The sequence below is a fragment of the Myxocyprinus asiaticus genome, chromosome 24 (assembly GCF_019703515.2).
Source record: "Myxocyprinus asiaticus isolate MX2 ecotype Aquarium Trade chromosome 24, UBuf_Myxa_2, whole genome shotgun sequence".
NCBI lineage: Eukaryota > Metazoa > Chordata > Actinopteri > Cypriniformes > Catostomidae > Myxocyprinus > Myxocyprinus asiaticus.
In genome coordinates, this window is record NC_059367.1 from 17667991 (window position 1) to 17685529 (window position 17539).

Consider the following 17539-nt stretch of genomic DNA (forward strand, 5'->3'; position numbering starts at 1 on the left):
TCATTTGTGCTGGTTTGTACCGGTAAAAGTTTAATTTGTGCTGCTTCGGTTTTTAAAGTATTAGACATTGAATTATAGACGATGACGTCACCAGCCCCCCACATGCTCTAAATTCACCCAAAATAAGCTCAATCATTTGTGCTTCGTTTGTGCCAGTAAAAGTTTCATTTTTGTGACTGTCTTTTTTTAACAATACAGCTGAAGTAACAAGGTAAGATCCAAATAGCAAACCAAATCACATAAATAGTCGCATTCACTTAACTGTTACCTATCCACTGTGCGTTTTCAACTTTCAACGGACACAGCGGATCTATATACAGGATGTGTAGAATGTAACACAAACTCCAAGGTAAGTGTTTTTACTTGTTACTGTATGTAGTTATGTGAATAACAGTAGTAATATTAACATTGTCATAAATACAGGCACCATAATCTGTTTGCTGTAGCTCTCTCTCTGTGTGTGTGTGTGTGTGTGTGTGTGTGTGTGTAGGCCTATACAGTACAGATCAAAAGTTTGGAAACATTAAGATTTTTAAATGTTTTTGAAAGAAGTCTTTTAATCTCACCAAGGCTGTATTTATTTGATAAAAACAATACAGTAAAAACAGTAATATTGTGAAACAATACACTTTAAAATAGCTGTTTTCTGTTTTAATATAATTTAAAATGTAATTTTATTTCTGTGATGTCAAAGCTGAATTTTCAGCATCATTACTCCAGTCTTCAATGGTTTGTTTGTTTGTTTTTAATTTCGTTTTTGTTTTTCTTTATTTTACTTGTATTGTTTATTTTATAGATTATACTGTATATTCTTTTTTCTATTTGTAGTCTATATTTGCTCTATACTTTATACTATGTGTTGGAATGACTATTGTCATGTTCATTGTTTGTAATTTGACTGGCATAAAAAAAATAAATAAATAAAAAAAAACTCCAGTCTTCAATGTCACATGATCCTTCAGAAATCATAGTAAAATGTTGATTTTGTGCTCAACTATTATCAATTATTATTGGTGCTCAGTTATTAAGAATGGTTCTTATTTTTATCAATGTTAAAAACCACTTTTGCATGCTTAATATTTTTGTGGAAACCGTGATTGATTTTTGTGTGGATTCTTTGATGAATAGAAAGGTAAAAAGAACAGCATTTATTTGAAATAGAAATCTTTTTAACAATATAAATGTCTTTATTGACTCTTTTGATCAATTTAATGCATCCTTGCTGAATAAAAGTATTATATATATATATATATATATATATATATATATATATATATATATATATATATATATATATATTACTTACCCCAAACCTTTGAATGGTTGTGTATCATGGTTTCCATGAAAAAAAAAAGCAGCACAACTGTTTTCAACTGATAATAATAATGAATGTTTCTTGAGCAGCAAATCAGCATATTAGAATGATTTCTGAAGGATCGTGTGACACTGAAGACTGAAGTAATGATGCTGAAAATTCAGCTTTGATCACAGGAATAAATTACAGTTTACTATATTCAGATAGAAAACAACTGTTTTACATTGGAATAATATTTCACAATATAATTGTGAAAATAATTTGTAAATTATATTTTTGCAGATAATAGACTTGAGTGCAAACAACATCAAGCCCATAGCGACTTCAAAAACATTGATAAGAAGGAGTTGTTGTTGTATTAAAACATCTTCATCCAACATTTTGGTAAAGATTGAAATGACAAACCCGAAATAAAATGCTCGCTGCTCATAAATCGTACTGACTACACACAAAACAAGATAGACCTGTTTTAGAAATATATAATATAGTAGCCTCATATATAGTAATCAGAATGACCGAGACTGCTACTAACCTATATTTGATTTTTGTGACCATTAAGTGATCTATTTTATTCTGTCAGTATTGTATTCAATAAATATCAGCATTTATAATTCACCTGTAATTCAGTGTCTAATATTTAAAAAACCAAAGCAGCACAAACTAAACTTTTACCAGCACAAACCAGCACAAACGAAGCACAAACGATTGAGCTTATTTTGGGTGAATTTAGAGCATGTGGGGGGGCTGAGTGACGTCATCGCCTATAATTCAATGTCTAATATTTAAAAATCCAAAGCAGCACAAACGGACATTTTTCTGGCACAAACCAGCACAAACGACGCACAAACGAATGAGCCTATTTTGGGTGAATTTGGAGCATGTGGGGGGGCTGGTGACGTCATCGTCTATAATTAAATGTCTAATACTTTAAAAACCGAAGCAGCACAAATGAAACTTTTACCGGCACAAACCAGCACAAACGAAACACAAACAAATGAGAATATTTGGGTGAATTTGGGGCATGTGGGGGGGGCTGAGTGACCTCAGAATGACCTATAAATATTCTTTTAATATCTAAAAAACCGAAGCAGCACAAAAGAAAATTTTTACAGCACAAACCAGCACAAATGATTGAGACTATTTTGCCGACGTTTTGCGTTGGGTGGGGGCCCAACTTCACGCAGGTGAGTTACCTACATTCCTTGAACCGATCGTGTTTCTCTCTTGTCGAACTCGCAAAGTCCGGGAACAAGAAAATATTATGGTTCTTCCAAGAAAGCTTCCCTTTTCTCCTCACATGGCGCAACACAAGATTTTTATCGGATGATCTCAGAAATCTGGCCAGGATTGATCGGGCAAATCTGTGAGCTGGGACTCTGTGAGCTCGCTCTATTTCCAGTTTATGGCCTGTTATGTCGAGCAGACTTGGGAAAAGCACATCTAGGAATTTCACCATATCTCTGCCCTCCTCATGCTCAGGAATTCCAACAATTCGAACGTTATTCCTGCGGCTTCTATTCTCAAGATCTTCAAGCTTTTCAAGGAGATGTTCCAAATCAACTTTGGTCACGGGCGGATTAGCGGTTAATTCCCTCACCGAAGACTCCAGACAATCGATTCGTCTCTCAACATCAGTCACTCTTGTAACTAACTCAGAGAATTTTATTTCCATTGCTGTAATCCATTGATTTATTACAGAAAGATCATCCAAGTCAGCAAGAACCTTCATCAACATCACCGACATGTTGGACAATTGACTGGATTACCTCTCCCGCCGCACCATCCAAATCGAGTCCCCAGTCAGTAGGCCTGTCAGGGCGTTCATCCTGAACATGTAAGTGTCTTTTAATGTCTCCAGAGCCCAAGGATTTTGACTTCTTTGCCATGTTTTGCCTAAAAGAGCATATGTGTAACTGGGTGTATCAAATTTCATCAGATTATAACATGAAAATAATTAAAAATTTAGCAAAGTGCGCAGAGCTCGTCCCTCACACGTCTGCTTCTTGCATGGTGTCACGTGACCACTGACAGTGGTATTTTCATATTTCATAACGCAAACTTTGTTATGCACAAAACAGTAAGATGATTGACTTAGTGTGTTCTCCATGTTATTTATAATTTTTTAACTGTTTAAGTTCTCCTGCATTGTGTCGCCGGGGTATCCATGGCACGAAAGGCACAGCCCACTTCCAGAAAGGGGTGTGGTGAGCAGCAGCTCCTTTGCATTTAAAGCTACAGACACTAAAACATCCTGTTTGGAACAGGGCTACAAAACAGGGGTATAAAGGCTTGGTAGAATAAACGATCTGTGAGGTATTTTGAGCTGAAATTTGACAGACATATTCTGGGGACACCTGAGACTTATATTACACAGTGTAAAAAGGGGCATAATATGTCCCCTTTAAAATAAAGGACCTTACATCTCCTCTTCAATGGCTAGTGTTCCTGCACTGCTTGTAAAGTCTTTGGACCAGATTAGTGCTCTGTAACAGATCTGCCTGTGAATCTTTCATAGAGTTTGAAGAGTTTGCCAGCACCTAGAGCATATAAACACTGTTTCAATTAACTTGACAGAACTATAATAGCAGAGAAATGTCAAAAAGGGCCTAATACACACAGTCTATTCTTAAACTATGTAATACACGTTTTATTATATTGTTACTACATTGTTATAACTGTCCACTAGTATTAAATTGTACTAAAGTAAGTCATCTGTCAACTACAACCAAAAGATGTAGCCAGTTAAAATCTTACTGTGATTTTAATGCATACAAAACACATTATTTCTATAGTTATCAATTCAAGGCTATTTCTATAAGACAATAAGTGCACACGTACAACATTAAGACATATAGAAGAAACATCCTTGGAGAAGAACACAAAAATAACAAAGACATATTTTGCAATCATCAAACAGGGTCACTACAATGGCCTGACAAGCAGTTTTAAGATGCAACACACATATAAAACCACACTCAAACTTACCTGGTAAAAGCCAGGAACTGCAGTGTTGGCCTGAAATGGATCTGCCTCTTCTCTCTGGGGGTCAAAGTTCACAGGCTCAGAAGGATCAAGAACCTCAGCCACCTGGTTCTGGTGGTCCAAGATTTGATGGAAACCAGAGGAGAAGAGCTTGGCCAGTGATTTGCGAGAAGTCGGCCTAGAGGAGCTTAGACAGAGAAATCACACCAATATAGTTAAAAATAGGTGGACTCAGTCAAACTATTATATGCATTAAATCATAACAGGAGTAAAGAGAATAGGAAGGAGCTGCGCTGGCAACTAAAAGGTAGTAGGTTTGATTGCAGGTAGGGATGACCAATGGATTAATTATACAGTCACTTCTATCCCTGATTGGCATGTTGTTTCAGAGTTCCAGCACCCTAGGATCAGGCCACATTATGCCCACTTACTAACAAGTGTCATATCCTATCAGATATTTTTGTATCGGCTCCAGTGTGTTTACCTATCCCTGTTGGGACAGTCGAGTGTTTACCACTGTGAAACATCGCCATTTCGTCTAATAACACTTATTAAGCATTTGGGCAATGAGGACACAAGTTTGTTAAGTTTAGAAAATTAAATTTTCCCCCATTCATCCATTATGCAGGTGTAGGGCTTTACTGGTTGTTTAGATCAGTGTTACTATCAGAAATAATTAATAATTATTTCTGTAGTTATTAATCAATATTTAAATTAATCAATTGAATCTAACTCATTAAAACCTCATATGGGACTCCAGTAAATGTAGTGTGCTACGTTTAGGAGCAAGTTTGGTTATTAGCAATAATTAATAATTATCAAAGATAATTATCAATTATTAAAATCAATAGAACATTGATGAGAATCAATGTTAGCTTTTTTTAATCCTTTAAATCAACAATTATCAAAGATGATCGTTAATTGTTAACATCGATGAAACATTAGTTAAAATTAACACTAGCTTATTGATCATTCAAATTCAATCATCAAAGATAATTATCAATTATCAAAAATCAATAGAATATTAATAAGGATTAACATTGACGGGGCACCACACTGGAATTAGGGACTAATAACCAAATAGTAAAACAGTCTCAATATTAAATTGTTTTCTTAGGAAAATCGGCATCTGAAGAATATCGATTTTCGGGAAAAAAAACAATGAATGAAGGTTTGAATCCAAGCACTGACATCCCGTCAGCATGACACAGGTGTATGCAAAACAAACCAAAACGCTTCTCTTTGTAATATAAACAAAGTTTATTTATGCAGTAATATCAATTAATAATTAATACAATGCAGTCAATAAACTTCTGACTTACAAGTACAAACTAAACAGTGACATGATTAGATATGGAAATCAAAATAATCCTATAACACATAAGGTGTGTGTGTTTGACAGTGTGTGTGTGTGTGTGTGATTAGTAAGAGAGAGAGAGAGAGAGAGAAGTGACAGCCCTAAACCTGATTTCGCGATCGTGGGAGAGAAAGCAGCTGTTTAGTTCATCGCTCAGAGACGCAGTGGACGGCTCGTAAACAGTCCCGCGTTATTTGACTCTTTAATGGATGAACTCAGTTTCTGTCTCACCCGTGATGGCGAAATTGCACAACAATCCAATTTGGTTGGACCACAATACAGCAAATCTAAATTTGTGATAATTAATACCCTGAGTATTAATAATGAGCGGACATGGCGGTCTGTAAACTGTACAAGAATAACACGCTATAATATTCTATCTCTGCCCAGATGTAAACCTCTTACTTGAATCGCATGAGGACACAGGTAGAATGTGTTTTCCTCCGTCCTTTAACTTTGACCTGGTTCCTTGAGGCTCGGGTGATGACGGGAGGCCGTTTCCTCGCTCTGTCGGCGGGCGGTATGGCTGTTGATTGTCGGCAGGCGGTACGGCTGTTGATTCTCGGTGGGCTGGCGGAGAACTCAGAAATGTCGACTTGATTGAAGATGGAAGAGAAATCTTTAATCTCTTCACTTCTGTAGGCAAACGGATGAAGATGCGAATTGCTCGGCGGTCTCCTTCGGATCCATTAGAGTGTTTGGTTGAACACAGAGTAATCTCAACTTGTCCAGCGAGATGGAGATTGTATGGCTACAGTTTCAAGTCAGACATTACTTCCTTGTGCCACGAAGTTGCACCGGAGAGCAGCAAAAAAAACTACGTCTATATTTGGTGAACAAAGTCGCTGGAAGTAACTCACGAAACATTTCAGAGGTATTTCAACTCCTGATGATGTCATGTTTGAGGGACGTTCTGTTGTGTGCCTCATCCAATAGGAGTTGAGAGTTCGATCCTTTAGTGAGCAAGGCTTCATGGATTTGTAGTCTGTTTTGGACTCCCTTTGTTTGATTTTGGCGCGATTCTTATCAGTAAGATTTATGACTTAGAAGGTGGGGGCTTGAGTTATGTTTTTACAACTGTGTTAGGCCTGCCTTTGTCTTCTATCTGAATACATGAGGCCCAACACAGGTCTTAAGCTGCACAATGTATGTGGTCAACGTTGCCATCTAATGCGCTTCATAATGCGCCACACATTCTCAATTGGAGACAGGTCAGAACTGCAGACAGTCCAATTTAGCACCCGCACTCTCTGCTTACACAGCCATTCACTTGTAATCCGGCCAGTATGTGGTTTGAAGTTGTCCTGCTGGAAAATGCAGGGACGTCCCTGGAAAAGACGGTGCTGGATGGAAGTATATTTTGCTCCAAAATTTCTACATATCTGTCTGCATTAATGGTGCCCTCACAGATGTGCAAGTTACCCATGCCGTGGGCACTGACACACCCCTGGTCTATACAGACACAGGCTTTTGGACCTGATGCTGATAAAAGCTTGGATGGTCCTTTTCCTCTTTGGCCCCGAGAACACGACAGCCGTGTTTTTCAAAAACTATTTGAAATGTGGACTTGTCAGACCAAAAAACAGTTCCACTGTTCTACTTTCCATCTAAGATGAGACCGAGCCCAGAGAAGTCTGCAGAGCTTCTGGACAGTGTTGATGTATGACTTCTGCTTTGCATAGTAATGTCTTAACTTGCATCTTTGAATGCAGTGGCGAATGGTGTTGACTAACAAAGGTTTACTAAAGTAAACCCAAGCCCATGTTTATGATATCCATTACAGATGAATGATGTTTTTTAAGACGCACATTCAGAAGTGGTTTTCGTCTTGCCCTTTACGCACCGAGATTTGACCTGATTCCTTGAATCTTTTAACTATATTGTGCACTGTAAAGGGTAAAATGCCCAAAATCCTTCCAATTTGCCTTTGGGGAACATTGTTCTCAAAGTGCTGGCTTATTTGCTGAAGCATCTGTTGGAAAATTGTCAAGTCTCAAATGATCCTTGCTCTTAAAGGACTAGGCTGTTTTTGGAGGCTCCCTACTGTATATACTATGACATGATTGCCTCACCTGTTTAACGTCTCATGTTTCACATCGCCTTGTTACTTCAACTCATCAAATTGTTATTAGTCTTAAATTGACCCTGTCTCAACTTTTTTGGACCGTGTTGCATTCATCTGATTTGAAATTACTGTACATAAAAATAATAATAATAATAATAATAAAACAATGTAAAACATCATATAATGTGTAGTTGTAGTGCTTTCAATATAGCAAAGAGTGAATATAATTTACAAATCATTCCTTTTTGTTTTTATTTGCATTTTTCATACTGTCCCGACTTTTTCAGAATTGGGGTTGTAAGTGCCCTGTAAATATCTTATATAGTATACTTACTTACCATAACATTTTCTCACCAAACATCTGTACCAGTGAATCACACTGAGCCTCATTCATCTCTCTGCCCTTCATACTGTAGATACTTAGTTACAACACTGTTCTTGTACACACACCTGGAGCATATGAGCTGCCAAGTGCTATCAAAACAATACAGGATACAGATCAGTAAACAGATGTGACAGCCTGCTGTGCATTATGGGGTGCTTTTATGAAGCAATCCATAATCTCCACATAATATTCCAGATGCTTCACTCTAAAACCCCCTTTAACTACGACATGGCTGGTATTCATTTCACATCAAATATAAGAGCTATTGGAGTTATCTGGTTGTAAGTGCTGGTAATATGTGCTGCTGTGATATCTTAAACAGGATCTCATACATGAAGGTTTTATGAGGCCAATATCAATGGCCAGTTTCTTACAGACCTCAGGAATGGCTTCTCCTCTGAAAGAATTGCATTGTCACAAGATAAAAGCATTTAAAATATGCCCCTTTAGACATAGAAAGAAAATTGCACCTGGAAAGTAAAAAAAGCAAATAAAATAAATGTGGGTGGTATATACGCTGTGGGGTCGGTGCAGCGTGATAAGAGATGGGTCTACAGTATGTACAATTTAAAATAGTGATTTTTTTTTCTTCATATAAATGCAGTTTATTTACCAATCCGGGACTACAATCTGCATAGTGCCTGTACAGCTCTGACAACAAAACACCAACCCAGCTGATCTCTATCTACTAGTTAAGGAAACCAAAGAAAGAAATGAAATCATCTCTATGTGGGTATGAGAAATGTCACGGATGTCACAGATATCGCCTATTTGTAAGACAGTGATCCTTGACTAATGAGGCTGAATTCATTTTTGTCTCTCAAAGTTCAAAATCCTTAGTTTAGGGAAACAAAATAAAATCACGTTAGTAAATTAAAAAAATATATATATATATATCCTATAAAGACCATGAGCAAACACCACAGTAAAAACATTTGAACATTTATTAAAGCTCAATAAGTAGTCATATTTTTTAAGTCCTAAGAGTTTTTTCAGCTGGTGGGTTTTGACAGTTGCAACCAACCATATAATCTTGCATAGTTGGGAAAGCAAAAAAATAAACTTAGCAACTTTTAAAAAGAAGGAAAAGTTTCCCAATACTTTAGTTGTTGAGGTCATATGCCATGCATCCAATCAAACTTTAGAGTAAAGTTGTTGCAAATATATTTGTCATTTGGTAATATGACTGATACAAATACAACTTTGAGCCATGTGTTTGGTTGGTAAAACACTTCTGCTGCTTAAGCATTTACAAAATTGTCAATTATTGTCAGTATCAATTATTGTATATTCTCAACTATTTGGCCTATATCCTGTACATAATTTAGCATTTTGTTGGGTCTATGCAGTTCACGGTAATAATAATCAATTTCCTGTTTGATTTTAAGGACATTTCTGTTACTACTGTATAATAAACAATTTTGATACTATGTTCGGACCCTACTTGATCTCCAATGTAAAATCTAAAGTGAAACCTGTTCAGAACTGATATAGAATGGCGAAAACATATTTGAGCATTACAACTGCAGGACTTCCATTTGACTTATGCGTAATTAGGAGACACAGCAATTAGGCCTACACTTAAATCAGAGGCTTTTAATTGCCACAGATAAAGAGTAATATAATACTATGGATCATGGTAATTTTCTGGTGAATTAAACATTTACAATCCTTGCTTAATTTTTTTCACACTCGCCCGCCCGATATTTTCTTTCCCAGGATCCACACAGCAAAATAGAGTAAGAATTACTGAAAGACAGAGAGAGAGAGAGAGAGAGAGAGAGAGAGAGAGAGAGAAAGAGACATAGACATAGACATAGAAAAAGATAAGGAAGGGCAAATAGAGATAGACTGTAAAAGACAGAGCAATCATCTGTTCTTCAGTGTTACTTTGATTTGATGAGTACATCTGCATTATTTTTTGCCAATTATGTGTTATTTCTTTAGCTCAATTTGTATGTGTTATTAAACCACACCTGCAATCACTGGTTTCTCATAATGACAATAGACCAGGGGGATCTGGGTTCATTATGTTTTCTGTAATACTGTATCCCAGGGAAACATTAAAATAACTTCTGTCCATCTTGTCTGAGATAGTGTGAGCTCTTCAGAAAATTGACCAAAAATAAAAAATAGAAAATAAAAAAATCACCAGCACTTAAAATTCATCAGCACTGCAAATATAATAACCTAATTTTTTTTTTTTTTTTTAACTGGATTAACCTGGTTTAGTATTCAGACTTCAATTTTAATTTCATAGGTCTTAATCAGATATAACAACTAATTGAAATTAGAGTTCCTATTTTAAATAATTAAAAAAAGACATTCTATACACATTGGTTCTGTGTTTTCTGGGTATCTAAATATTGACAGGTTGACCGACTTTAAATTAATGGAGAATTTGGTCAGAATCAGTTGATGATTCTCTAAAAATGAACATATCTGAATAAAAACTCTCCACTCTAAGAAACTTTAAATGGCCTTTAACCCGAATAACTACTTTGACCTAAGTTATGATTGGCTAACCTCAGTACACCAGCATTTACATAAGTCTTAAAAGTACATGTAAAATGTAATCATGACTGTTTTTGTTGAAAGAAACCTTGACTAACATAATGAGTGGTTTTCAGGGAAAAAAAGATGCTACAAAAGTGTGGAATATGGCCCTTTTAAAATAGTATTATTTTCACCCTGCGGCGTTTGTGAGTATGTGTTTGTGTGGTTTGTAGTTCTCACCCTGCAGCGTGTGTTCCAAGGGTGATGACAGGAGTGTGCACTGGGGTGAAGGTCAACTCCTGCATCCCAAACACTTCCTCACTTCTCTCTTCCTCTCTCTCCTTAACACTCAACTCCAGGTGTGCTATGCCGCCAGCGCTGGGACACTCCTGATTCAGTTTAAACCCACACACACATGCACAGAAAGAGAGAAAGACATACAAAATTAGAAGTCACTTTGGGCATTTTGGGGTTCATCAGCAAATCCTGCCAAACAGAAACACAGAGGCTTTATGAAGGATTGCATGGGATTGTCTCTCTCTGTGAGATTCGGTTACTGAAACAGAACATATTCCCTCAGCATATTTAAAAGAACCTCTGAGAATGTGCAAAGGACATCCAGGTGTGTGAAGGTTATGACAAGTGAGAATGACAGGAAAGCAGGGAGGTCATCAGTTTATAAATAAAATCTGTAAGGAAAATTCTGTATTGAAATCCTCCACATAAAATGACACACCAAATGACTATACAAACAACATGAGCACTGTGGGGTGAATTCACTTTAATCAAGTGATTAAAGCTAATTTGATTAAAGCTTTTATCAAGCTAATAAAACAACCAAATATTAAAAACTTTCAAGTTCTTTATGAAATGACACAACAAACACTTTATAAAATCCTAATTACGGCACTTTTTATACTTCTTACCTATTCTCTGCCTTAGACAGTACACCCACAGACTGCAGACAGTCTGTTCACAGACCGTCTGATGTACTATATTGCTCACAAAAATGGCAAGCACTTTCTCAATCTGGCACGCTCTAATTTACGCAAAATTTGGGATTCAGGATACACAGGTTTTTATCATTTTGCCTGGACACAAAGCTCGTGTTGACAAGGTAATAAGCTGCTACAATGATTGATTTTGAGGAAAAACTAATAACTGGATTTTTCCAAACTTTTAAGACTGGTGGCATAAAATCATTGAAAGATATTTAGTATTTTGCATGAGGCACTTAGTCTATAGTCAGTAGGCTTACTTCAAATTAAAAAGAAAGAAAGAAAGAAACAAGCAAAGAAAAAACTAAATGAAATGTCTATATTCTACATTTTAGTGAAGCTCTGCTATATTTAACATTTAAATTTCTTTACTAGCTAATACTTTTCTGGCACATTTTAGAACATTGTATTGCAGCACTTCTAATGTTACTGTCCCTTTGTGATGAATTGCTTGTGTTGTAGCATTCATCTTTAAGACACTAAGGATAAAAGTGTCTGCTCAATAAATAAATGTAGGCCTAAACGTGACTGTGACATGCACACAAAATCAAACCCAAACACACACATACAGTACACAAAACCATACAGTACACTATTTAGACTGCACTAAGGTTGAAGGTTTAAAAAAAACAAAAAAAAAAAAACAAACAAAACAAACAAACAAAAAAAAAACAATAGCAGCATATCAGCCAAATTGCAAGTGAATTCCAACTTTCTGCTTTTGTGACATAAAAATGGAACATCTCAGGGTTCTCAGCAACTCTTTCTCTAAAACAAACTGATATTTCTAAATCAACAGAAAGCAAAAAGAGCTAAAATAAAAACAAATAAATAAATAAAAAAAAAAAGACAAGAATTGGAAACTCTCACTGGAGAAAGAAATGGCAGATTCATATAGAGAAAAAGTAAAAAGAAGGATGTAAAAAATACACAAGGAATCATTTAACACCAAAAATAAAGTAAAATCAGCCAGGACTTATACGAGTATCATGCTAGAACTTGAGCACAGAAGAAACTTCCTCCATAATCTGTGACAGAAGAGCCCATGTGTGGCACACACAGCCTCAAACAACTGTGGGGGCGGAAACTAAGCACTTTGTATGTTCATTTACACAGTTTCATCATATAGTCAAATTCACTGCATGACTACTGGCATCTGTATAAACACATACGCACCCACACACAGGTGATTAACATAATATCTGTGGATATCCTGGTGCATAGTTTAAGACCAAAAGTGTGAAATGTTTCCACTCTAAACTGGCTGTATCTCATCACAGAGTGTTTCTGTACTTAAAAAAAAAAAACACAAAAAACACAGCAAACCACTAATATTTACTTACACTCACTGAGCACTTTATTAGGAACACCTGTACACCTATCTACTTGTTCATGCAATTATCTAATCAGCCAATCATGTGGCAGCAGTGCAATGCATAAAATCAAGAAGATACAGGTAAGGAGCATCAGTTAAAGTTCACATCAACCATCAGAATGAGGACAAAATTTGATCTCAGTGAATTCGACCATGGCATGATTGTTGGTGCCAAACGGGCTGGTTTGAGTATTTATTTAACTGCTGATCTCCTGCGATTTTCATACACAACAGTCTCTAGAGAGTATTCAGAATGGTGCCAAAAACAAAGAACATCCAGTGAGTGGCAGTTCTACGGACTAAAACACCTTGTTGATGAGAGAGGTCAATGGACAATGTCCAGACTGGTTCGAGCTGACAGAAAGGCTACAGTAACTCAGATAACCACTCTGTACAATTGTAGTGAGCTGAATAGCATCTCAGAACGCATAACATGTCGAACCTTGAGGCGGATGGGCTACAATAGCAGAAGACACATCAGGACATACACTATATTGCCAAAAGTATTCGCTCACCCATCCAAATAATTGAATTCAGGTGTTCCAATCACTTCCATGGTCACAGGTGTATAAAATGAAGCACCTAGGCATGCAGACTGCTTCTACAAACATTTGTGAAAGAATGGGCCGCTCTCAGGAGCTCAGTGAATTCCAGCGTGGTACTGTGATAGGATGCCACCTGTGCAACAAGTCCAGTCGTGAAATTTCCTCGCTACTAAATATTCCACAGTCAACTGTCAGTGGTATTATAACAAAGTGGAAGCGATTGGGAATGACAGCAACTCCAAGGCCATGTAAAATGACAGAGCGGGGTCAGCGGATGCTGAGGCGCATAGTGCGCAGAGGTCGCCAACTTTCTGCAGAGTCAATCTCTACAGACCTCCAAAGTTCATGTGGCCTTCAGATTAGCTCAAGAACAGTGTGTAGAGAGCTTCATGGAATGGGTTTCCATGGCCGAGCAGCTGCATCCAAGCCATACATCACCAAGTGCAATGCAAAGCGTCAGATGCAGTGGTGTAAAGCATGCCGCCACTGGACTCTAGAGCAGGGGAGATGCGTTCTCTGGAGTGACGAATCACACTTCTCCATCTGGCAATCTGATGGACGAGTCTGGGTTTGGCAGTTGCCAGGAGAACGGTACTTGTCTGACTGCATTGTGCCAACTGTGAAGTTTGGTGGAGGGGGGATTATGGTGTGGGGTTGTTTTTCAGGAGCTGGGCTTGGCCCCTTAGTTCCAGTGAAAGGAACTCTGAATGCTTCAGCATACCAAGAGATTTTGGACAATTCCATGCTCCCAACTTTGTGGGAACAGTTTGGGGATGGCCCCTTCCTGTTCCAACATGACTGCGCACCAGTGCACAAAGCAAGGTCCATAAAGACATGGATGAGCGAGTTTGGTGTGGAAGAACTTGACTGGCCTGCACAGAGTCCTGACCTCAACCCGATAGAGCACCTTTGGGATGAATTATAGCGAAGGCTGCGAGCCAGGTCTTCTCGTCCAACATCAGTGTCTGACCTCACAAATGCACTTCTGGAAGAATGGTCAAAAAGTCCCATAAACACACTCCTAAACCTTGTGGAAAGCCTTCCCAGAAGAGTTGAAGCTGTTATAGCTGCAAAGGGTGGGCCGACGTCATATTAAACCCTATGGATTAAGAATGGGATGTCACTTAAGTTCATATGAGTCTAAAGGCAGATGAGCGAATACTTTTGGCAATATAGTGTATATGAGGACCATAGTGTTCCTAGTAAAGGGCTAAGTGAGTATATTCCAACATAGAAAGTACACTAAAAGTACAAAGTAAAACCATGCTGTTTAACATAGAATCAAATGAAAGTATTACAAAGCTCAAGTGATCCCAGCATATTCTGGGAGCTGTGGACAAAGAGCCTTAATAGATATACACAGAGGACCCTCATTAGATGTGGAGCAGAAGAGTTATCTCAAATAAACTCATTTACATGATTTGCCACTTTAGCAGAGCAAACTCACTCAACCTGGTTGGCTTTTAAGGTTCTGATCTACTGCTCCACTTTTTTGCAATGAGTGAATCGAAGAAAATATAAAACTAGTATGTGCAGTGGATCTTAACGTAAGCACCAAATTCTCATGGAGACACTGCTAACTTGGTCAAACGAATGAGACTTGTTAATGGGGCTCTTAGAAGGTCAGAGGTACTGCTGTATATTTGATTGTACAGTAAAGTATTTTGTAAAACTGTAGAGAGTTTATTTGGATCTAATATGTAACTAATATGTAACTACACAATTGTAAGACAACTATTTAATAAACAGAATTTTCCACTATAATATGAGATTCCTACTGCTCTCAAAAGGTTTTCTTTTCTTGCATATACTGTGTCTGTTTACAGCCAAAAACATATCTGCATGTTTAGTCCAAAGGATTTTGTAGATGTGCATAAGTATATACAGCAATTGGTGTGTGTGCTTTTTTCCCTTTAATGTGTATGCCACATTACATCTTGAGAAAGTGTAGGTGTTTTATTCCTTTGCATTAATCTATCTCAGTCTTTTTTTTTTTTCTTTTTTTTTTAAGAAAGAGGGGAACATATATATTGGTGTGGGTGGAAATCTTACAACATGTGACAGCTGGTGGGCCGATGCCATCAGGGAGGGAGAGAGCAGAGAGGGGAGCTGTTGTTGCCATGGAGACACCACTGTGTGGCTCATGGTCGGGTAGCATGAAGTCGCAGCCAGCTGAGAGAAAGACAGAGAAAAGAGAAAAATAAAGAAAAAATGAATACATATTTATCGCACGAAACAACGGACAGAAGCATCTGACGGAGTGGCAATCCCCCACAGCTGGCATCTACATAATGCCAACATCCAGCCAACACAAAGGCAGGATGAAATTAGAAACCTGTTTTTGTGTAAACATGACAGATCCAGCTTTGGCTACTGCTACTCTTGTTGCTTAAGCACACATATTTTCTTACTAACATTGCAAACCCATCCAACAACACATGCATGCATGCTTGCAAATTTTGGCATCTTAATAGAAATACTGATACTTTTAAAGATGGGAAAAGATGCACACAATTAAATGACCTCATAATAGGAGTGGCAATCAGCAGGGACTTGGCAATACAATATTAAGCATATTGATATCTGGGTTGCGGTCCAATAATATTGCAATTTTTTATGATTAGTGAATAATAATATTGTAAACTTGTGCTCATTGGCTTCTCATTCATCTTCATTGGACTTTGGAGCATTGTGCAACAAGTGCTGAACTTCCATCTTTTTCTTAATCGCAGAGCCATAAATATTGCATACAGCATAGGCACGTCACGTCAGTGTCAGTAGTTTTAGTATGATAACATTGTTTACTAACCTTTTCTGTGTAAAGTTAAATCCAATTTACAACTCTGTTGCAAAGATGACGTAATGCTGTAAACGCTAAAACCCATAAACAACTATGAACTTGACAATTTAAACAACCTAACAGCTCAAATAATGTGAGTTTTAGCAGAATATTTAATGTAAAAGATTTTTAAATGTAAAAGCTTCACTCTTCCGCCTTTAAACCCTCCAAGAATTGGCCCTATTCACTTCAATTATAGGTGCCTCAAGGTAACCTCTTTTTTTTTTTTTTTTTTTAAGAAAAGGAGGGATGAGTCAAAATATTTTTTGTTCATCAACAATATGCTAAAAATGTTGTAAATTGAGCTTAACTTATATTGAACCTGGAATATTCCTTGAACAACACACAAAAACCCTTGCAGTCTAGCTGTACATAGGATCTGTACAGACATCCAAAACACCACATATACAAAACTATTTCTCTGGGGTTATCTAAATGAAGACATAATGACTGTGCTGATATTAAGTAACTGTGCTGGTTTTAATCAGATTAACCCTGGGTTGAGTGTAAAGACTGTCTTTTCTCTACTGACTCTGCTCAGGATAAGAGCTGTGAGCTGTAGTTTGCATCGGTTGCTGATCTAAAGCAGCTCTCTGGCCTAATGTAATGTCTGTTGCACTAGGCTAGTTGATGGGCAAAGCAGTAGAGGCAGAATTTAGGTTTTGATGGGGTCAGTGGAGTTAAATGCATGAGACAACTGCCTTCAGGACTAATCTAAATCCTAGCCTAAATCACTAACACCCTGTAGACTCTAAAAGCATGTCTCCACTGACCCCAATACAGCCTACATTTATGACTCACTGTCCCCAGATCAGCTGAAACGCATGAGTCCATTGTGTCCAGTACTTTAAAAACACAAGCTTCATCATGACTAGGTCAGCCTAATGCATGATCCCATTAACCCCATTACATGAGTTTAGACATGGCTTTCCAAATTGGGGGATTTTTGTGATCATGAAATTCAATTACATAAAAAATTCATTATTTTAAATATAAAATGTTTAATAAAATATAACACTTTATTCTCACCTTACCAAGAAATATTTGGACACTTAATTCACACATATATTGTGTGAATATTATTGCATAGCTAACAAAACATCCACAAAAAATGTGGCATGAGCAAATGATGCTAGACTTTGACTCAGAACTGACTTTACTGTTCGGAGCCATTATTGCAAT

At 37.3% G+C, this 17539-nt stretch overlaps 1 pseudogene; it reads right to left on the bottom strand.

Moving 5' to 3' along the window:
- Positions 1-17539, bottom strand: part of LOC127415376 (nephrocystin-4-like) — a 185080-nt pseudogene that overhangs the window by 85041 nt on the left and 82500 nt on the right.